General features: G+C 25.6%; 1 protein-coding gene across 3 annotated transcripts in view; it reads left to right on the top strand.

Annotated features, from left to right (window-relative positions):
• The first annotated feature begins 1338 nt into the window (after positions 1 to 1338).
• Positions 1339 to 24622, top strand: part of LOC114118976 (prestin-like) — a 40312-nt gene continuing 17028 nt past the window's right edge. The window contains exon 1 of one of the 3 annotated variants that reach the window (XM_050200359.1): positions 1339 to 1451. The gene's annotated coding sequence lies outside the window, so the exon portion shown is untranslated. The remainder of the gene's footprint in view (positions 1452 to 24622) is intronic. The other 2 variants (XM_050200358.1, XM_050200357.1) reach the window with 2 other exon arrangements.

Here is a 24622-nt window from a genome sequence, read left to right as displayed (position 1 = left end):
AAAAAAATTGTATATTATAAATACTTTTGTGTGTATTTAATTAAATTTTTATTCCGTATACGAATTACTATAATAGTATAATACGTATTATCATTAATGTGACAGGTAATAATTTGACAACCTAATACATATTATGCCCTAATTAGAAAACTGTCGATATGGACGAACACCATCTGTATAATTATAATACATGTGTCATACTGTCAGGTATATTGTATATTATACAATACACGATGGAGGAGTACTAAACGGTAATAAAATAATATCAGGAGTTAAAAAAAAAAAAGTACAATATTTTTTCGTAGCTATTTGTTTTTTATTACAATTTTTGCAATAGATTTTGTACGTAGATACAGAGTTCAGTTCTCATCGATTGCATGTATAAATCGATAATAGTATTTTGCGTTCGCTGTAAGAATTACACAGTCCCCAACACGACGGAAAAATGAAAATTTTTAATACACCTAACGTTTATTTTGTATGCATTGAAGTATAATTTAGTAGTACAACTACTTTCAGAAAAAATTAATTTAAACGATATAGTTTATTAAATATAGCAATATGTTATATTATTACAAAGCAATGAGAAATGTATTCATCTATATAATATCAACCTTATTTATTCGATGATCTACAATATATTTAGTCAATACAGCGTTTAATTTACTATAAAATAAATTGTTTGAAAATCGGGGTTGATTATTGATGCGTTCATAGATATCGATATATTGATATTGAATGTAATTATAAGACTAATAATTATTGACTTGGTAATTATCGAAACTAATATTATTGTTGTATACTTGTATAGTATAAACTAAATAAATAAGCAATAGATAAAAAAATATAATTTTCAAAAAAATAAATAAAAAGTTGTCAAGTGAGTTGTATAGTAGGTCCCTAACCTAACTTAGACGCTTAGCTAGAATCCACTCATAAGTAGGATTTTGAATTGTAATTATTTCAAAATTTAAAATAATATATTTAAGTTGGGTCTATGGAAGTCCCAGTGCACCTCGACACAAAGCAAGGTGAGGACAGCGGCTTTGGTTGATATACTTATTTCTCTCCAAACTCAAATTTAAAAAATGCCACTATTGCCACCAAAAATAAATAGATCCAGATGTCTCAAACAGGCTGAGATCTATAAATGTCGGTGGATCTAAAGGACTCGGACCATATTATGTCGGGATCTATTTGTCAGCATACCGTGATATAAATATTCCTTGACAATATTTGAAATATTAAAACCTGTCAAATCCATCGTTGAGTGTGACGGCGTTGCTATAGAAGACAATAGAATTTTCTCTCAACAACGGCCGTATAGCGAGTAGCGACCATCCGTCGTTTGGAAACGAAATTCATTATATCTACAAACGTTGTAACGACAACACATGTTTCCGGGATAATTTTATTTTTGTACCTGTCTTATAAAAAAATCTAACAAAACGGTGAGTACCCAATTTATTCTATTATAATAACGGATTTTTCAACAAATCGTATTTAATTCTTATGATTACCGCTGTCTGCTAAACATATTTTTTACTAAGTTTTACTGTCAATTTACGTACATTTTTTCTATAACTATTTATTAACTTTGTCTTGGTATTGTTATTTTAATATAACGTTTACGTTTAAAATAAATAAATATTTAAACATAATAATTTTACACTAAACACAATTAAAATTTTTTTCACACTTAATATGTATAATTAAATTATTGAATTAATAATGCCAAACAAATTTGGAGAAAAAAATATGCTTAGGTATCAATTACTTTAGGTATGTTTTATTTCAAACTTTCAATTTTGTTAAGTATACGGCTCTATATTGTTATAATATTATTCTATTTTTATCGAATAAATGAAAAATTAAATAATAGTTGTTTTAAATGATATATTATTTTAAAATATAACATTTTTATAAAGTAAAATTTTATTATAATATAATTTTTATCTATATTAGTTATTTGAATAATGCTATTTGATTTTTTGTAATTCGATAATCTTTTAATTACAATTTATAAATGAATTACCTAAAATTAATTTAGATGTAACTGATTTAGGAAGATTAATGACTTTAATGTTTTTAAATATCGATAATTGAAGGGTAACTTTTCAAAACGTCTTATTTCCGAAGACCTACATTTTCAGGAATGATGTTCTTTTAGTTGAGTCATCAAATCAAACATTTTAAATGTTAAACTAATTCTAAAATATGTAAAAATAACAAAATAATTCATTTTTGAACTCAAAATAATTTTATAGTATGACCCAGTATAAAATGTTACTGTAATGGAACCTATTGAACTGATCTAACCAATAATGGTTGTGTTACCTATTGAAACAACTTAAATAAATAAACTAATAATATGCATGTTATAAACTAATGGTTCATGACAAAAGATATATTGTATGTTATAAAAACAGTATGGAATAACTACTGCTGATTTAATTCAGTTATAAAATATTTAATTTTATGTGATTCAGAATAAAAATATCTACTTGTGACTTTTCTAATCATTTTTCATTAATTTAGTTGAATTTGAATTATGTAAGTTGAAAAAATAATATTAAATTATTTATTTTCAATTGCTTTAAGAAATTATAATTTAATACTACTTAATAACATTTTGTATATTTTATTATACGTATATACAAGTATATAACTTACATTTTTAGAAGATTGGTCCAATTCAAAAATGTCTTGTGTAAGTAATGAATTATCTGGCCAATGGCCATGCTGTAACTTTGTCCTAGAATATTAAGTTGTTAATATTATCAATGAAAAATAACTTTAAATGGTATTATTTATTTTATCAAACATTAAACATTAATACTTTAGAATATTTATAGGCTATATAATTAGCATTTGAAGTTCAAATTTTGACAAAAATTCGTCGAAATCATGAATATTTGCAAATTATTTTGTAGTTCAAAATTCATAAAATTGTTTGTATTTATATCTAACGTTAAAAAATTGAACACTAAGTTTTCCATAAGTTTTGCTTCAAAAAGCTATAGAGAACATTTTAAGCGTCATTATAGGAAAAATGTTTTGAGCGTTTGAGTTTTAAATTTTTATGAAATCGGAATATTTGTTTCAAAATAGAATATATAAAATTATGACAATATTTAATTATAATATATTCTAGACTGACAAATCATCTCCGTTCAGAATCGTTTTTCGTATACAATGATACCTATCATTGCATTCAAATTTAATCTACCCTAGTCCGAGGTCCACCCACCCCCTAATGTACAGCAGAGCGGTACCCACTTGCCGACTTTTTGAGTTATTATTTTATTGTATAAATATAATTAAATACACTTGCTGTATATTTAATTTATAATCTTTAGTATGATTTCTTGACGTTTAAAAAACAATAATTTTTTATTTAATTAAAGATTATGTGATAACCAAGATTTGAGATTTATTTCATGTTTGTTTGAAATACAAAAAAATACTGTAGGTAAACTAAAAATAACTCGGGGATATTTTTAATATAGTACTATAATAAATTGGAAAATGTGTAACATATTTCTTTATTTAAATTTCTTAAAGCATAAAAAGTTATATTTTTTTAGGCATATTTCAAATGTATTAGTGCTACAAGTTGTAAAATTTTAAACTAAAAAAAAACATTATTACCTATCATTTAATTATTAAATTAAGAGGTTTAAATATTTTTATAATTATTATAATTTTCTAGTTTTATATAATGGAAAATTAACTCAAAATGAAAAACAAAGTCAAACTAAAGACACTTTATCAGTTGGTAGAACTTTATTGTAATCTTTTTGTATTATTATTATCAGACTTAAACCATCGTATTTGTTGTTTATTGTATGTGTGATTAAGTGACATCTCGTCAAAACTTCTTTTGTTGTAGTATAGTTGGCGTTTTAAAAACTGAAAAAATAGAAACTGGTATTAGTTGAGTAACTCGATAACAATTTGATTTTTAAAATATATAGTTTGTACTGGAATACTGGATGAATTTTAAATAAATTGACTAAAGTTATACAATACCTTGCCAGGGGTAAATTGATGAAGTCTAATTAAGGATACATTTTAGTAAAAACAAAGTTATAATAACTTACGTAAAGAACATGTTATATAATATATTATTCAAATCTATTTCATCTGCATTTATATACACGTATAAATGGTAAGAAATTCTATTTACGATTTTAAACGTAGAAGAAATTGATTATAACTTTAAATTGCATATTTTAACAGTGCAACTAAAAGAATTAATAGTTTTAAAATATTCTTGAATGTACTACTTGTATTATTGGATTTAAACCATCGTATAGAACTTCCGTTATGGCATTTTGAAAGCTGAAAAAATAGAAACTGGTATTAGTTGAGTAACTCGATAACAATTTGATTTATGAAATATAGTTTGTGCCGGAATACTGGATGAATTTTAAATAAATTGACTAAAGTTATACAATACCTTGCCAGGGGTAAATCGGTTAACTGCATACAAATTTGTAAAACTTTAGATGATAAACAATTATTAAGCCATGGTTATATGCTTACTTATAAATATATTCTATCATTTACTTTTAGTCTCTATGATTTTAACTAAAACTTCAGTTTTATTATTATCGTCAGTAAAAATAGAATAAGAATTGCACGTGTGTTTGTTTCAATTTTAGGCGAATGCTGAGTGTCATCGGTTTTATCTTTATTTATATATATATATACACAGTAGCTTTTTTCAACGTTTTTCTGGGGGGGTCCACAGTTTATACATAATTAAATAATTTACCTATATAAACTATGAGAACTATATTACCTATTGCCTTTATGGCTTTATCACACATTATAATATTTAACTGTAACTTGGAAACCGTCGTCAGAATACATAGAATACCAATTTCTATACTTATTACTTTACTATACAGCAAGGATATGTATCGGTTTTTTTTCTCTGTAAATCGCCACTGAATAAGATATATATTTATATAAATAGTATTTAAGATTTTATATGTAAAATAAAATTTGATTAATAACCTATAATTCAAACTTTTTAACAGCCGTGTAAAAAGGTTTAATAGTTTGGAATAACACCTAAATTCACTGTTATTATTAACAGACTTAAACCATCGTATTTGTTGTTTATTGTATGTGTGATTAAGTGACATCTCGTCAAAACTTCTTTTGTTGTAGTATAGTTGGCGTTTTAAAAACTGAAAAAATAGAAACTGGTATTAGTTGAGTAACTCGATAACAATTTGATTTTTAAAATATATAGTTTGTACTGGAATACTGGATGAATTTTAAATAAATTGACTAAAGTTATACAATACCTTGCCAGGGGTAAATTGATGAAGTCTAATTAAGGATACATTTTAGTAAAAACAAAGTTATAATAACTTACGTAAAGAACATGTTATATAATATATTATTCAAATCTATTTCATCTGCATTTATATACACGTATAAATGGTAAGAAATTCTATTTACGATTTTAAACGTAGAAGAAAAATTGATTAATAACTTTAAATTGCATATTTTTAACAGTGCAACTAAAAGAATTAATAGTTTTAAAATATTCTTGAATGTACTACTTGTATTATTGGATTTAAACCATCGTATAGAACTTCCGTTATGGCATTTTGAAAGCTGAAAAAATAGAAACTGGTATTAGTTGAGTAACTCGATAACAATTTGATTTATGAATATATAGTTTGTGCCGGAATACTGGATGAATTTTAATAAATTGACTAAAGTTATACAATACCTTGCCAGGGGTAAATCGGTTAACTGCATACAAATTTGTAAAACTTTAGATGATAAACAATTATTAAGCCATGGTTATATGCTTACTTATAAATATTCTATCATTTACTTTTAGTCTCTATGATTTTAACTAAAACTTCAGTTTTATTATTATCGTCAGTAAAAATAGAATAAGAATTGCACGTGTGTTGTTTCAATTTTAGGCGAATGCTGAGTGTCATCGGTTTATCTTTATTTATATATATATATACACAGTAGCTTTTTTTCAACGTTTTTCTGGGGGGGTCCACAGTTTATACATAATTAAATAATTTACCTATATAAACTATGAGAACTATATTACCTATTGCCTTTATGGCTTTATCACACATTATAATATTTAACTGTAACTTGGAAACCGTCGTCAGAATACATAGAATACCAATTTCTATACTTATTACTTTACTATACAGCAAGGATATGTATCGGTTTTTTTTCTCTGTAAATACGCCACTGAATAAGATATATATTTATATAAATAGTATTTAAGATTTTATATGTAAAATAAATTTGATTAATAACCTATAATTCAAACTTTTTAACAGCCGTGTAAAAAGGTTTAATAGTTTGGAATAACACCTAAATTCACTGTTATTATTAACAGACTTAAACCATCGTATTTGTTGTTTATTGTATGTGTGATTAAGTGACATCTCGTCAAAACTTCTTTTGTTGTAGTATAGTTGGCGTTTTAAAAACTGAAAAAATAGAAACTGGTATTAGTTGAGTAACTCGATAACAATTTGATTTTTAAAATATATAGTTTGTACTGGAATACTGGATGAATTTTAAATAAATTGACTAAAGTTATACAATACCTTGCCAGGGGTAAATTGATGAAGTCTAATTAAGGATACATTTTAGTAAAAACAAAGTTATAATAACTTACGTAAAGAACATGTTATATAATATATTATTCAAATCTATTTCATCTGCATTTATATACACGTATAAATGGTAAGAAATTCTATTTACGATTTTAAACGTAGAAGAAAAATTGATTAATAACTTTAAATTGCATATTTTTAACAGTGCAACTAAAAGAATTAATAGTTTTAAAATATTCTTGAATGTACTACTTGTATTATTGGATTTAAACCATCGTATAGAACTTCCGTTATGGCATTTTGAAAGCTGAAAAAATAGAAACTGGTATTAGTTGAGTAACTCGATAACAATTTGATTTATGAAATATTATATAGTTTGTGCCGGAATACTGGATGAATTTTAAATAAATTGACTAAAGTTATACAATACCTTGCCAGGGGTAAATCGGTTAACTGCATACAAATTTGTAAAACTTTAGATGATAAACAATTATTAAGCCATGGTTATATGCTTACTTATAAATATTCTATCATTTACTTTTAGTCTCTATGATTTTAACTAAAACTTCAGTTTTATTATTATCGTCAGTAAAAATAGAATAAGAATTGCACGTGTGTTTGTTTCAATTTTAGGCGAATGCTGAGTGTGTCATCGGTTTTATCTTTATTTATATATATATATACACAGTAGCTTTTTTTCAACGTTTTTCTGGGGGGGTCCACAGTTTATACATAATTAAATAATTTACCTATATAAACTATGAGAACTATATTACCTATTGCCTTTATGGCTTTATCACACATTATAATATTTAACTGTAACTTGGAAACCGTCGTCAGAATACATAGAATACCAATTTCTATACTTATTACTTTACTATACAGCAAGGATATGTATCGGTTTTTTTTCTCTGTAAATACGCCACTGAATAAGATATATATTTATATAAATAGTATTTAAGATTTTATATGTAAAAAAAATTTGATTAATAACCTATAATTCAAACTTTTTAACAGCCGTGTAAAAAGGTTTAATAGTTTGGAATAACACCTAAATTCACTGTTATTATTAACAGACTTAAACCATCGTATTTGTTGTTTATTGTATGTGTGATTAAGTGACATCTCGTCAAAACTTCTTTTGTTGTAGTATAGTTGGCGTTTTAAAAACTGAAAAAATAGAAACTGGTATTAGTTGAGTAACTCGATAACAATTTGATTTTTAAAATATATAGTTTGTACTGGAATACTGGATGAATTTTAAATAAATTGACTAAGTTATACAATACCTTGCCAGGGGTAAATTGATGAAGTCTAATTAAGGATACATTTTAGTAAAAACAAAGTTATAATAACTACTTACGTAAGAACATGTTATATAATATTATTCAAATTTATTTCATCTGCATTTATATACACGTATAAATGGTAAGAAATTCTATTTACGATTTTAAACGTAGAAGAAAAATTGATTAATAACTTTAAATTGCATATTTTAACAGTGCAACTAAAAGAATTAATAGTTTTAAATATTCTTGAATGTACTACTTGTATTATTGGATTTAAACCATCGTATAGAACTTCCGTTATGGCATTTTGAAAGCTGAAAAAATAGAAACTGGTATTAGTTGAGTAACTCGATAACAATTTGATTTATGAAATATTATATAGTTTGTGCCGGAATACTGGATGAATTTTAAATAAATTGACTAAAGTTATACAATACCTTGCCAGGGGTAAATCGGTTAACTGCATACAAATTTGTAAAACTTTAGATGATAAACAATTATTAAGCCATGGTTATATGCTTACTTATAAATATTCTATCATTTACTTTTAGTCTCTATGATTTTAACTAAAACTTCAGTTTATTATTATCGTCAGTAAAAATAGAATAAGAATTGCACGTGTGTTTGTTTCAATTTTAGGCGAATGCTGAGTGTCATCGGTTTTATCTTTATTTATATATATATATACACAGTAGCTTTTTTTCAACGTTTTTCTGGGGGGGTCCACAGTTTATACATAATAAATAATTTACCTATATAAACTATGAGAACTATATTACCTATTGCCTTTATGCTTTATCATTTATCACATTATAATATATTAACTGTAACTTGGAAACCGTCGTCAGAATACATAGAATACCAATTATATACTTATCTTCTATACTTATACTTAGCTATACACAGGTATGTCGGTTTTTTTTCTCTGTAAATACGCCACTGAAAAGATATATTATTTATATAAATAGTATTTAAGATTTTATATGTAAAATAAAATTTGATTAATAACCTATAATTCAAACTTTTTAACAGCCGTGTAAAAAGGTTTAATAGTTTGGAATAACACCTAAATTCACTGTTATTATTAACAGACTTAAACCATCGTATTTGTTGTTTATTGTATGTGTGATTAAGTGACATCTCGTCAAAACTTCTTTTGTTGTAGTATAGTTGGCGTTTTAAAAACTGAAAAAATAGAAACTGGTATTAGTTGAGTAACTCGATAACAATTTGATTTTTAAAATATATAGTTTGTACTGGAATACTGGATGAATTTTAAATAAATTGACTAAAGTTATACAATACCTTGCCAGGGGTAAATTGATGAAGTCTAATTAAGGATACATTTTAGTAAAAACAAAGTTATAATAACTTACGTAAAGAACATGTTATATAATATATTATTCAAATCTATTTCATCTGCATTTATATACACGTATAAATGGTAAGAAATTCTATTTACGATTTTAAACGTAGAAGAAAAATTGATTAATAACTTTAAATTGCATATTTTTAACAGTGCAACTAAAAGAATTAATAGTTTTAAAATATTCTTGAATGTACTACTTGTATTTTGGATTTAAACCATCGTATAGAACTTCCGTTATGGCATTTTGAGAGCTGAAAAAATAGAAACTGGTATTAGTTGAGTAACTCGATAACAATTTGATTTATGAAATTATATAGTTTGTGCCGGAATACTGGATGAATTTTAAATAAATTGACTAAAGTTATACAATACCTTGCCAGGGGTAAATCGGTTAACTGCATACAAATTGTAAAACTTTAGATGATAAACAATTATTAAGCCATGGTTATATGCTTACTTATAAATATTCTATCATTACTTTTAGTCTTTAGTCTCTATGATTTTAACTAAAACTTCAGTTTTATTATTATCGTCAGTAAAAATAGAATAAGAATTGCACGTGTGTTTGTTTCAATTTTAGGCGAATGCTGAGTGTCATCGGTTTTATCTTTATTTATATATATATATACACAGTAGCTTTTTTTCAACGTTTTCTGGGGGGGTCCACAGTTTATACATAATTAAATAATTTACCTATATAAACTATGAGAACTATATTACCTATTGCCTTTATGGCTTTATCACACATTATAATATTTAACTGTAACTTGGAAACCGTCGTCAGAATACATAGAATACCAATTTCTATACTTATTACTTTACTATACAGCAAGGATATGTATCGTTTTTTTTTCTCTGTAAATACGCCACTGAATAAGATATATTTATATAAATAGTATTTAAGATTTTATATGTAAAATAAAATTTGATTAATAACCTATAATTCAAACTTTTTAACAGCCGTGTAAAAAGGTTTAATAGTTTGGAATAACACCTAAATTCACTGTTATTATTAACAGACTTAAACCATCGTATTTGTTGTTTATTGTATGTGTGATTAAGTGACATCTCGTCAATTCTTTTGTTGTAGTATAGTTGGCGTTTTAAAAACTGAAAAAATAGAAACTGGTATTAGTTGAGTAACTCGATAACAATTTGATTTTTAAAATATATAGTTTGTACTGGAATACTGGATGAATTTTAAATAAATTGACTAAAGTTATACAATACCTTGCCAGGGGTAAATTGATGAAGTCTAATTAAGGATACATTTTAGTAAAAACAAAGTTATAATAACTTACGTAAAGAACATGTTATATAATATATTATTCAAATCTATTTCATCTGCATTTATATACACGTATAAATGGTAAGAAATTCTATTTACGATTTTAAACGTAGAAGAAAAATTGATTAATAACTTTAAATTGCATATTTTTAACAGTGCAACTAAAAGAATTAATAGTTTTAAAATATTCTTGAATGTACTACTTGTATTATTGGATTTAAACCATCGTATAGAACTTCCGTTATGGCATTTTGAAAGCTGAAAAAATAGAAACTGGTATTAGTTGAGTAACTCGATAACAATTTGATTTATGAAATATATAGTTTGTGCCGGAATACTGGATGAATTTTAAATAAATTGACTAAAGTTATACAATACCTTGCCAGGGGTAAATCGGTTAACTGCATACAAATTTGTAAAACTTTAGATGATAAACAATTATTAAGCCATGGTTATATGCTTACTTATAAATATTCTATCATTTACTTTTAGTCTCTATGATTTTAACTAAAACTTCAGTTTTATTATTATCGTCAGTAAAAATAGAATAAGAATTGCACGTGTGTTTGTTTCAATTTTAGGCGAATGCTGAGTGTCATCGGTTTTATCTTTATTTATATATATATATACACAGTAGCTTTTTTTCAACGTTTTTCTGGGGGGGTCCACAGTTTATACATAATTAAATAATTTACCTATATAAACTATGAGAACTATATTACCTATTGCCTTTATGGCTTTATCACACATTATAATATTTAACTGTAACTTGGAAACCGTCGTCAGAATACATAGAATACAACATTTCTATACTTATTACTTTACTATACAGCAAGGATATGTATCGGTTTTTTTTCTCTGTAAATACGCCACTGAATAAGATATATATTTATATAAATAGTATTTAAGATTTTATATGTAAAATAAAATTTGATTAATAACCTATAATTCAAACTTTTTAACAGCCGTGTAAAAAGGTTTAATAGTTTGGAATAACACCTAAATTCACTGTTATTATTAACAGACTTAAACCATCGTATTTGTTGTTTATTGTATGTGTGATTAAGTGACATCTCGTCAAAACTTCTTTTGTTGTAGTATAGTTGGCGTTTTAAAAACTGAAAAAATAGAAACTGGTATTAGTTGAGTAACTCGATAACAATTTGATTTTTAAAATATATAGTTTGTACTGGAATACTGGATGAATTTTAAATAAATTGACTAAAGTTATACAATACCTTGCCAGGGGTAAATTGATGAAGTCTAATTAAGGATACATTTTAGTAAAAACAAAGTTATAATAACTTACGTAAAGAACATGTTATATAATATATTATTCAAATCTATTTCATCTGCATTTATATACACGTATAAATGGTAAGAATTCTATTTACGATTTTAAACGTAGAAGAAAAATTGATTAATAACTTTAAATTGCATATTTTTAACAGTGCAACTAAAAGAATTAATAGTTTTAAAATATTCTTGAATGTACTACTTGTATTATTGGATTTAAACCATCGTATAGAACTTCCGTTATGGCATTTTGAAAGCTGAAAAAATAGAACTGGTATTAGTTGAGTAACTCGATAACAATTTGATTTATGAAATATAGTTTGTGCCGGAATACTGGATGAATTTTAAATAAATTGACTAAAGTTATACAATACCTTGCCAGGGGTAAATCGGTTAACTGCATACAAATTTGTAAAACTTTAGATGATAAACAATTATCCATGGTTATATGCTTACTTATAAATATTCTATCATTTACTTTTAGTCTCTATGATTTTAACTAAAACTTCAGTTTTATTATTATCGTCAGTAAAAATAGAATAAGAATTGCACGTGTGTTTGTTTCAATTTTAGGCGAATGCTGAGTGTCATCGTTTTATCTTTATTTATATATATATATACACAGTAGCTTTTTTTCAACGTTTTTCTGGGGGGGTCCACAGTTTATACATAATTAAATAATTTACCTATATAAACTATGAGAACTATATTACCTATTGCCTTTATGGCTTTATCACACATTATAATATTTAACTGTAACTTGGAAACCGTCGTCAGAATACATAGAATACCAATTTCTATACTTATTACTTTACTATACAGCAAGGATATGTATCGGTTTTTTTTCTCTGTAAATACGCCACTGAATAAGATATATATTTATATAAATAGTATTTAAGATTTTATATGTAAAATAAAATTTGATTAATAACCTATAATTCAAACTTTTTAACAGCCGTGTAAAAAGGTTTAATAGTTTGGAATAACACCTAAATTCACTGTTATTATTAACAGACTTAAACCATCGTATTTGTTGTTTATTGTATGTGTGATTAAGTGACATCTCGTCAAAACTTCTTTTGTTGTAGTATAGTTGGCGTTTTAAAAACTGAAAAAATAGAAACTGGTATTAGTTGAGTAACTCGATAACAATTTGATTTTTAAAATATATAGTTTGTACTGGAATACTGGATGAATTTTAAATAAATTGACTAAAGTTATACAATACCTTGCCAGGGGTAAATTGATGAAGTCTAATTAAGGATACATTTTAGTAAAAACAAAGTTATAATAACTTACGTAAAGAACATGTTATATATATATATTATTCATATCTATTTCATCTGCATTTATACACGTATAAATGGTAAGAAATTCTATTTACGATTTTAAACGTAGAAGAAAAATTGATTAATAACTTTAAATTGCATATTTTTAACAGTGCAACTAAAAGAATTAATAGTTTTAAAATATTCTTGAATGTACTACTTGTATTATTGGATTTAAACCATCGTATAGAACTTCCGTTATGGCATTTTGAAAGCTGAAAAAATAGAAACTGGTATTAGTTGAGTAACTCGATAACAATTTGATTTATGAAATTATATAGTTTGTGCCGGAATACTGGATGAATTTTAAATAAATTGACTAAAGTTATACAATACCTTGCCAGGGGTAAATCGGTTAACTGCATACAAATTTGTAAAACTTTAGATGATAAACAATTATTAAGCCATGGTTATATGCTTACTTATAAATATTCTATCATTTACTTTTAGTCTCTATGATTTTAACTAAAACTTCAGTTTTATTATTATCGTCAGTAAAAATAGAATAAGAATTGCACGTGTGTTTGTTTCAATTTTAGGCGAATGCTGAGTGTCATCGGTTTTATCTTTATTTATATATATATATACACAGTAGCTTTTTTTCAACGTTTTTCTGGGGGGGTCCACAGTTTATACATAATTAAATAATTTACCTATATAAACTATGAGAACTATATTACCTATTGCCTTTATGGCTTTATCACACATTATAATATTTAACTGTAACTTGGAAACCGTCGTCAGAATACATAGAATACCAATTTCTATACTTATTACTTTACTATACAGCAAGGATATGTATCGGTTTTTTTTCTCTGTAAATACGCCACTGAATAAGATATATATTTATATAAATAGTATTTAAGATTTTATATGTAAAATAAAATTTGATTAATAACCTATAATTCAAACTTTTTAACAGCCGTGTAAAAAGGTTTAATAGTTTGGAATAACACCTAATTCACTGTTATTATTAACAGACTTAAACCATCGTATTTGTTGTTTATTGTATGTGTGATTAAGTGACATCTCGTCAAAACTTCTTTTGTTGTAGTATAGTTGGCGTTTTAAAAACTGAAAAAATAGAAACTGGTATTAGTTGAGTAACTCGATAACAATTTGATTTTTAAAATATATAGTTTGTACTGGAATACTGGATGAATTTTAAATAAATTGACTAAAGTTATACAATACCTTGCCCAGGGTAAATTGATGAAGTCTAATTAAGGATACATTTTAGTAAAAACAAAGTTATAATAACTTACGTAAAGAACATGTTATATAATATATTATTCAAATCTATTTCATCTGCATTTATATACACGTATAAATGGTAAGAAATTCTATTTACGATTTTAAACGTAGAAGAAAAATTGATTAATAACTTTAAATTGCATATTTTTAACAGTGCAACTAAAAGAATTAATAGTTTTAAAATATTCTTGAATGTACTACTTGTATTATTGGATTTAAACCATCGTATAGAACTTCCGTTATGGCATTTTGAAAGCTGAAAAAATAGAAACTGGTATTAGTTGAGTAACTCGATAACAATTTGATTTATGAAATATATAGTTTTTGTGCCGGAATACTGGATGAATTTTAAATAAATTGACTAAAGTTATACAATACCTTGCCAGGGGTAAATCGGTTAACTGCATACAAATTTGTAAAACTTTAGATGATAAACAATTATTAAGCCATGGTTATATGCTTACTTATAAATATTCTATCATTTACTTTTAGTCTCTATGATTTTAACTAAAACTTCAGTTTTATTATTATCGTCAGTAAAAATAGAATAAGAATTGCACGTGTGTTTGTTTCAATTTTAGGCGAATGCTGAGTGTCATCGGTTTATCTTTATTTATATATATATATACACAGTAGCTTTTTTTCAACGTTTTTCTGGGGGGGTCCACAGTTTATACATAATTAAATAATTTACCTATATAAACTATGAGAACTATATTACCTATTGCCTTTATGGCTTTATCACACATTATAATATTTAACTGTAACTTGGAAACCGTCGTCAGAATACATAGAATACCAATTTCTATACTTATTACTTTACTATACAGCAAGGATATGTATCGGTTTTTTTTCTCTGTAAATACGCCACTGAATAAGATATATATTTATATAAATAGTATTTAAGATTTTATATGTAAAATAAAATTTGATTAATAACCTATAATTCAAACTTTTTAACAGCCGTGTAAAAAGGTTTAATAGTTTGGAATAACACCTAAATTCACTGTTATTATTAACAGACTTAAACCATCGTATTTGTTGTTTATTGTATGTGTGATTAAGTGACATCTCGTCAAAACTTCTTTTGTTGTAGTATAGTTGGCGTTTTAAAAACTGAAAAAATAGAAACTGGTATTAGTTGAGTAACTCGATAACAATTTGATTTTTAAAATATATAGTTTGTACTGGAATACTGGATGAATTTTAAATAAATTGACTAAAGTTATACAATACCTTGCCAGGGGTAAATTGATGAAGTCTAATTAAGGATACATTTTAGTAAAAACAAAGTTATAATAACTTACGTAAAGAACATGTTATATAATATATTATTCAAATCTATTTCATCTGCATTTATATACACGTATAAATGGTAAGAAATTCTATTTACGATTTTAAACGTAGAAGAAAAATTGATTAATAACTTTAAATTGCATATTTTTAACAGTGCAACTAAAAGAATTAATAGTTTTAAAATATTCTTGAATGTACTACTTGTATTATTGGATTTAAACCATCGTATAGAACTTCCGTTATGGCATTTTGAAAGCTGAAAAAATAGAAACTGGTATTAGTTGAGTAACTCGATAACAATTTGATTTATGAAATATATAGTTTGTGCCGGAATACTGGATGAATTTTAAATAAATTGACTAAAGTTATACAATACCTTGCCAGGGGTAAATCGGTTAACTGCATACAAATTTGTAAAACTTTAGATGATAAACAATTATTAAGCCATGGTTATATGCTTACTTATAAATATTCTATCATTTACTTTTAGTCTCTATGATTTTAACTAAAACTTCAGTTTATTATTATCGTCAGTAAAAATAGAATAAGAATTGCACGTGTGTTTGTTTCAATTTTAGGCGAATGCTGAGTGTCATCGGTTTTATCTTTATTTATATATATATATATCATATCACAGTAGCTTTTTTTCAACGTTTTTCTGGGGGGGTCCACAGTTTATACATAATTAAATAATTTACCTATATAAACTATGAGAACTATATTACCTATTGCCTTTATGGCTTTATCACACATTATAATATTTAACTGTAACTTGGAAACCGTCGTCAGAATACATAGAATACCAATTTCTATACTTATTACTTTACTATACAGCAAGGATATGTATCGGTTTTTTTTCTCTGTAAATACGCCACTGAATAAGATATATATTTATATAAATAGTATTTAAGATTTTATATGTAAAATAAAATTTGATTAATAACCTATAATTCAAACTTTTTAACAGCCGTGTAAAAAGGTTTAATAGTTTGGAATAACACCTAAATTCACTGTTATTATTAACAGACTTAAACCATCGTATTTGTTGTTTATTGTATGTGTGATTAAGTGACATCTCGTCAAAACTTCTTTTGTTGTAGTATAGTTGGCGTTTTAAAAACTGAAAAAATAGAAACTGGTATTAGTTGAGTAACTCGATAACAATTTGATTTTTAAAATATAGTTTTTGTACTGGAATACTGGATGAATTTTAAATAAATTGACTAAAGTTATACAATACCTTGCCAGGGGTAAATTGATGAAGTCTAATTAAGGATACATTTTAGTAAAAACAAAGTTATAATAACTTACGTAAAGAACATGTTATATAATATATTATTCAAATCTATTTCATCTGCATTTATATACACGTATAAATGGTAAGAAATTCTATTTACGATTTTAAACGTAGAAGAAAAATTGATTAATAACTTTAAATTGCATATTTTTAACAGTGCAACTAAAAGAATTAATAGTTTTAAAATATTCTTGAATGTACTACTTGTATTATTGGATTTAAACCATCGTATAGAACTTCCGTTATGGCATTTTGAAAGCTGAAAAAATAGAAACTGGTATTAGTTGAGTAACTCGATAACAATTTGATTTATGAAATATATATAGTTTGTGCCGGAATACTGGATGAATTTTAAATAAATTGACTAAAGTTATACAATACCTTGCCAGGGGTAAATCGGTTAACTGCATACAAATTTGTAAAACTTTAGATGATAAACAATTATTAAGCCATGGTTATATGCTTACTTATAAATATTCTATCATTTACTTTTAGTCTCTATGATTTTAACTAAAACTTCAGTTTTATTATTATCGTCAGTAAAAATAGAATAAGATTGCACGTGTGTTTGTTTCAATTTTAGGCGAATGCTGAGTGTCATCGGTTTATCTTTCTTTATATATATATATACACAGTAGCTTTTTTTCAACGTTTTTCTGGGGGGGTCCACAGTTTATACATAATTAAATAATTTACCTATATAAACTATGAGAACTATATTACCTATTGCCTTTATGGCTTTATCACACATTATAATATTTAACTGTAACTTGGAAACCGTCGTCAGAATACATAGAATACCAATTTCTATACTTATTACTTTACTATACAGCAAGGATATGTATCGGTTTTTTTTCTCTGTAAATACGCCACTGAATAAGATATATATTTATATAAATAGTATTTAAGATTTTATATGTAAAATAAAATTTGATTAATAACCTATAATTCAAACTTTTTAACAGCCGTGTAAAAAGGTTTAATAGTTTGGAATAACACCTAAATTCACTGTTATTATTAACAGACTTAAACCATCGTATTTGTTGTTTATTGTATGTGTGATTAAGTGACATCTCGTCAAAACTTCTTTTGTTGTAGTATAGTTGGCGTTTTAAAAACTGAAAAAATAGAAACTGGTATTAGTTGAGTAACTCGATAACAATTTGATTTTTAAAATATATAGTTTGTACTGGAATACTGGATGAATTTTAAATAAATTGACTAAAGTTATACAATACCTTGCCAGGGGTAAATTGATGAAGTCTAATTAAGGATACATTTTAGTAAAAACAAAGTTATAATAACTTACGTAAAGAACATGTTATATAATATATTATTCAAATCTATTTCATCTGCATTTATATACACGTATAAATGGTAAGAAATTCTATTTACGATTTTAAACGTAGAAGAAAAATTGATTAATAACTTTAAATTGCATATTTTTAACAGTGCAACTAAAAGAATTAATAGTTTTAAAATATTCTTGAATGTACTACTTGTATTATTGGATTTAAACCATCGTATAGAACTTCCGTTATGGCATTTTGAAAGCTGAAAAAATAGAAACTGGTATTAGTTGAGTAACTCGATAACAATTTGATTTATGAAATATATAGTTTGTGCCGGAATACTGGATGAATTTTAAATAAATTGACTAAAGTTATACAATACCTTGCCAGGGGTAAATCGGTTAACTGCATACAAATTTGTAAAACTTTAGATGATAAACAATTATTAAGCCATGGTTATATGCTTACTTATAAATATTCTATCATTTACTTTTAGTCTCTATGATTTTAACTAAAACTTCAGTTTTATTATTATCGTCAGTAAAAATAGAATAAGAATTGCACGTGTGTTTGTTTCAATTTTAGGCGAATGCTGAGTGTCATCGGTTTTATCTTTATTTATATATATATATACACAGTAGCTTTTTTTCAACGTTTTTCTGGGGGGGTCCACAGTTTATACATAATTAAATAATTTACCTATATAAACTATGAGAACTATATTACCTATTGCCTTTATGGCTTTATCACACATTATAATATTTAACTGTAACTTGGAAACCGTCGTCAGAATACATAGAATACCAATTTCTATACTTATTACTTTACTATACAGCAAGGATATGTATCGGTTTTTTTTCTCTGTAAATACGCCACTGAATAAGATATATATTTATATAAATAGTATTTAAGATTTTATATGTAAAATAAAATTTGATTAATAACCTATAATTCAAACTTTTTAACAGCCGTGTAAAAAGGTTTAATAGTTTGGAATAACACCTAAATTCACTGTTATTATTAACAGACTTAAACCATCGTATTTGTTGTTTATTGTATGTGTGATTAAGTGACATCTCGTCAAAACTTCTTTTGTTGTAGTATAGTTGGCGTTTTAAAAACTGAAAAAATAGAAACTGGTATTAGTTGAGTAACTCGATAACAATTTGATTTTTAAAATATATAGTTTGTACTGGAATACTGGATGAATTTTAAATAAATTGACTAAAGTTATACAATACCTTGCCAGGGGTAAATTGATGAAGTCTAATTAAGGATACATTTTAGTAAAAACAAAGTTATAATAACTTACGTAAAGAACATGTTATATAATATATTATTCAAATCTATTTCATCTGCATTTATATACACGTATAAATGGTAAGAAATTCTATTTACGATTTTAAACGTAGAAGAAAAATTGATTAATAACTTTAAATTGCATATTTTTAACAGTGCAACTAAAAGAATTAATAGTTTTAAAATATTCTTGAATGTACTACTTGTATTATTGGATTTAAACCATCGTATAGAACTTCCGTTATGGCATTTTGAAAGCTGAAAAAATAGAAACTGGTATTAGTTGAGTAACTCGATAACAATTTGATTTATGAAATATATAGTTTGTGCCGGAATACTGGATGAATTTTAAATAAATTGACTAAAGTTATACAATACCTTGCCAGGGGTAAATCGGTTAACTGCATACAAATTTGTAAAACTTTAGATGATAAACAATTATTAAGCCATGGTTATATGCTTACTTATAAATATTCTATCATTTACTTTTAGTCTCTATGATTTTAACTAAAACTTCAGTTTTATTATTATCGTCAGTAAAAATAGAATAAGAATTGCACGTGTGTTTGTTTCAATTTTAGGCGAATGCTGAGTGTCATCGGTTTTATCTTTATTTATATATATATATACACAGTAGCTTTTTTTCAACGTTTTTCTGGGGGGGTCCACAGTTTATACATAATTAAATAATTTACCTATATAAACTATGAGAACTATATTACCTATTGCCTTTATGGCTTTATCACACATTATAATATTTAACTGTAACTTGGAAACCGTCGTCAGAATACATAGAATACCAATTTCTATACTTATTACTTTACTATACAGCAAGGATATGTATCGGTTTTTTTCTCTGTAAATACGCCACTGAATAAGATATATATTTATATAAATAGTATTTAAGATTTTATATGTAAAATAAAATTTGATTAATAACCTATATTCAAACTTTTTAACAGCCGTGTAAAAAGGTTTAATAGTTTGGAATAACACCTAAATTCACTGTTATTATTAACAGACTTAAACCATCGTATTTGTTGTTTATTGTATGTGTGATTAAGTGACATCTCGTCAAAACTTCTTTTGTTGTAGTATAGTTGGCGTTTTAAAAACTGAAAAAATAGAAACTGGTATTAGTTGAGTAACTCGATAACAATTTGATTTTTAAAATATATAGTTTGTACTGGAATACTGGATGAATTTTAAATAAATTGACTAAAGTTATACAATACCTTGCCAGGGGTAAATTGATGAAGTCTAATTAAGGATACATTTTAGTAAAAACAAAGTTATAATAACTTACGTAAAGAACATGTTATATAATATATTATTCAAATCTATTTCATCTGCATTTATATACACGTATAAATGGTAAGAAATTCTATTTACGATTTTAAACGTAGAAGAAAAATTGATTAATAACTTTAAATTGCATATTTTTAACAGTGCAACTAAAAATTAATAGTTTTAAAATATTCTTGAATGTACTACTTGTATTATTGGATTTAAACCATCGTATAGAACTTCCGTTATGGCATTTTGAAAGCTGAAAAAATAGAAACTGGTATTAGTTGAGTAACTCGATAACAATTTGATTTATGAAATATATATAGTTTGTGCCGGAATACTGGATGAATTTTAAATAAATTGACTAAAGTTATACAATACCTTGCCAGGGGTAAATCGGTTAACTGCATACAAATTTGTAAAACTTTAGATGATAAACAATTATTAAGCCATGGTTATATGCTTACTTATAAATATTCTATCATTTACTTTTAGTCTCTATGATTTTAACTAAAACTTCAGTTTTATTATTATCGTCAGTAAAAATAGAATAAGAATTGCACGTGTGTTTGTTTCAATTTTAGGCGAATGCTGAGTGTCATCGGTTTTATCTTTATTTATATATATATATACACAGTAGCTTTTTTCAACGTTTTTCTGGGGGGGTCCACAGTTTATACATAATTAAATAATTTACCTATATAAACTATGAGAACTATATTACCTATTGCCTTTATGGCTTTATCACACATTATAATATTTAACTGTAACTTGGAAACCGTCGTCAGAATACATAGAATACCAATTTCTATACTTATTACTTTACTATACAGCAAGGATATGTATCGGTTTTTTTTCTCTGTAAATACGCCACTGAATAAGATATATATTATATAAATAGTATTTAAGATTTTATATGTAAAATAAAATTTGATTAATAACCTATAATTCAAACTTTTTAACAGCCGTGTAAAAAGGTTTAATAGTTTGGAATAACACCTAAATTCACTGTTATTATTAACAGACTTAAACCATCGTATTTGTTGTTTATTGTATGTGTGATTAAGTGACATCTCGTCAAAACTTCTTTTGTTGTATATAGTTGGCGTTTTAAAAACTGAAAAAATAGAAACTGGTATTAGTTGAGTAACTCGATAACAATTTGATTTTTAAAATATATAGTTTGTACTGGAATACTGGATGAATTTTAAATAAATTGACTAAAGTTATACAATACCTTGCCAGGGGTAAATTGATGAAGTCTAATTAAGGATACATTTTAGTAAAAACAAGTTATAATAACTTACGTAAAGAACATGTTATATAATATATTATTCAAATCTATTTCATCTGCATTTATATACACGTATAAATGGTAAGAAATTCTATTTACGATTTTAAACGTAGAAGAAAAATTGATTAATAACTTTAAATTGCATATTTTTAACAGTGCAACTAAAAGAATTAATAGTTTTAAAATATTCTTGAATGTACTACTTGTATTATTGGATTTAAACCATCGTATAGAACTTCCGTTATGGCATTTTGAAAGCTGAAAAAATAGAAACTGGTATTAGTTGAGTAACTCGATAACAATTTGATTTATGAAATATATATAGTTTGTGCCGGAATACTGGATGAATTTTAAATAAATTGACTAAAGTTATACAATACCTTGCCAGGGGTAAATCGGTTAACTGCATACAAATTTGTAAAACTTTAGATGATAAACAATTATTAAGCCATGGTTATATGCTTACTTATAAATATTCTATCATTTACTTTTAGTCTCTATGATTTTAACTAAAACTTCAGTTTTATTATTATCGTCAGTAAAAATAGAATAAGAATTGCACGTGTGTTTGTTTCAATTTTAGGCGAATGCTGAGTGTCATCGGTTTTATCTTTATTTATATATATATATACACAGTAGCTTTTTTTCAACGTTTTTCTGGGGGGGTCCACAGTTTATACATATTAATAATTTACCTATATAAACTATGAGAACTATATTACCTATTGCCTTTATGGCTTTATCACACATTATAATATTTAACTGTAACTTGGAAACCGTCGTCAGAATACATAGAATACCAATTTCTATACTTATTACTTTACTATACAGCAAGGATATGTATCGGTTTTTTTTCTCTGTAAATACGCCACTGAATAAGATATATATTTATATAAATAGTATTTAAGATTTTATATGTAAAATAAAATTTGATTAATAACCTATAATTCAAACTTTTTAACAGCCGTGTAAAAAGGTTTAATAGTTTGGAATAACACCTAAATTCACTGTTATTATTAACAGACTTAAACCATCGTATTTGTTGTTTATTGTATGTGTGATTAAGTGACATCTCGTCAAAACTTCTTTTGTTGTAGTATAGTTGGCGTTTTAAAAACTGAAAAAATAGAAACTGGTATTAGTTGAGTAACTCGATAACAATTTGATTTTTAAAATATATAGTTTGTACTGGAATACTGGATGAATTTTAATAAATTGACTAAAGTTATACAATACCTTGCCAGGGGTAAATTGATGAAGTCTAATTAAGGATACATTTTAGTAAAAACAAAGTTATAATAACTTACGTAAAGAACATGTTATATAATATATTATTCAAATCTATTTCATCTGCATTTATATACACGTATAAATGGTAAGAAATTCTATTTACGATTTTAACGTAGAAAAAAAATTGATTAATAACTTTAAATTGCATATTTTTAACAGTGCAACTAAAAGAATTAATAGTTTTAAAATATTCTTGAATGTACTACTTGTATTATTGGATTTAAACCATCGTATAGAACTTCCGTTATGGCATTTTGAAAGCTGAAAAAATAGAAACTGGTATTAGTTGAGTAACTCGATAACAATTTGATTTATGAAATATATAGTTTGTGCCGGAATACTGGATGAATTTTAAATAAATTGACTAAAGTTATACAATACCTTGCCAGGGGTAAATCGGTTAACTGCATACAAATTTGTAAAACTTTAGATGATAAACAATTATTAAGCCATGGTTATATGCTTACTTATAAATATTCTATCATTTACTTTTAGTCTCTATGATTTTAACTAAAACTTCAGTTTTATTATTATCGTCAGTAAAAATAGAATAAGAATTGCACGTGTGTTTGTTTCAATTTTAGGCGAATGCTGAGTGTCATCGGTTTTATCTTTATTTATATATATATACACAGTAGCTTTTTTTCAACGTTTTTCTGGGGGGGTCCACAGTTTATACATAATTAAATAATTTACCTATATAAACTATGAGAACTATATTACCTATTGCCTTTATGGCTTTATCACACATTATAATATTTAACTGTAACTTGGAAACCGTCGTCAGAATACATAGAATACCAATTTCTATACTTATTACTTTACTATACAGCAAGGATATGTATCGGTTTTTTTTCTCTGTAAATACGCCACTGAATAAGATATATATTTATATAAATAGTATTTAAGATTTTATATGTAAAATAAAATTTGATTAATAACCTATAATTCAAACTTTTTAACAGCCGTGTAAAAAGGTTTAATAGTTTGGAATAACACCTAAATTCACTGTTATTATTAACAGACTTAAACCATCGTATTTGTTGTTTATTGTATGTGTGATTAAGTGACATCTCGTCAAAACTTCTTTTGTTGTAGTATAGTTGGCGTTTTAAAAACT

The sequence above is a fragment of the Aphis gossypii genome, chromosome 2 (genome assembly GCF_020184175.1).
Source record: "Aphis gossypii isolate Hap1 chromosome 2, ASM2018417v2, whole genome shotgun sequence".
NCBI classification, from domain to species: domain Eukaryota; kingdom Metazoa; phylum Arthropoda; class Insecta; order Hemiptera; family Aphididae; genus Aphis; species Aphis gossypii.
Note: the sequence above shows the minus strand (reverse complement) of the source record. Positions and strands in the feature narration are given on the sequence as shown.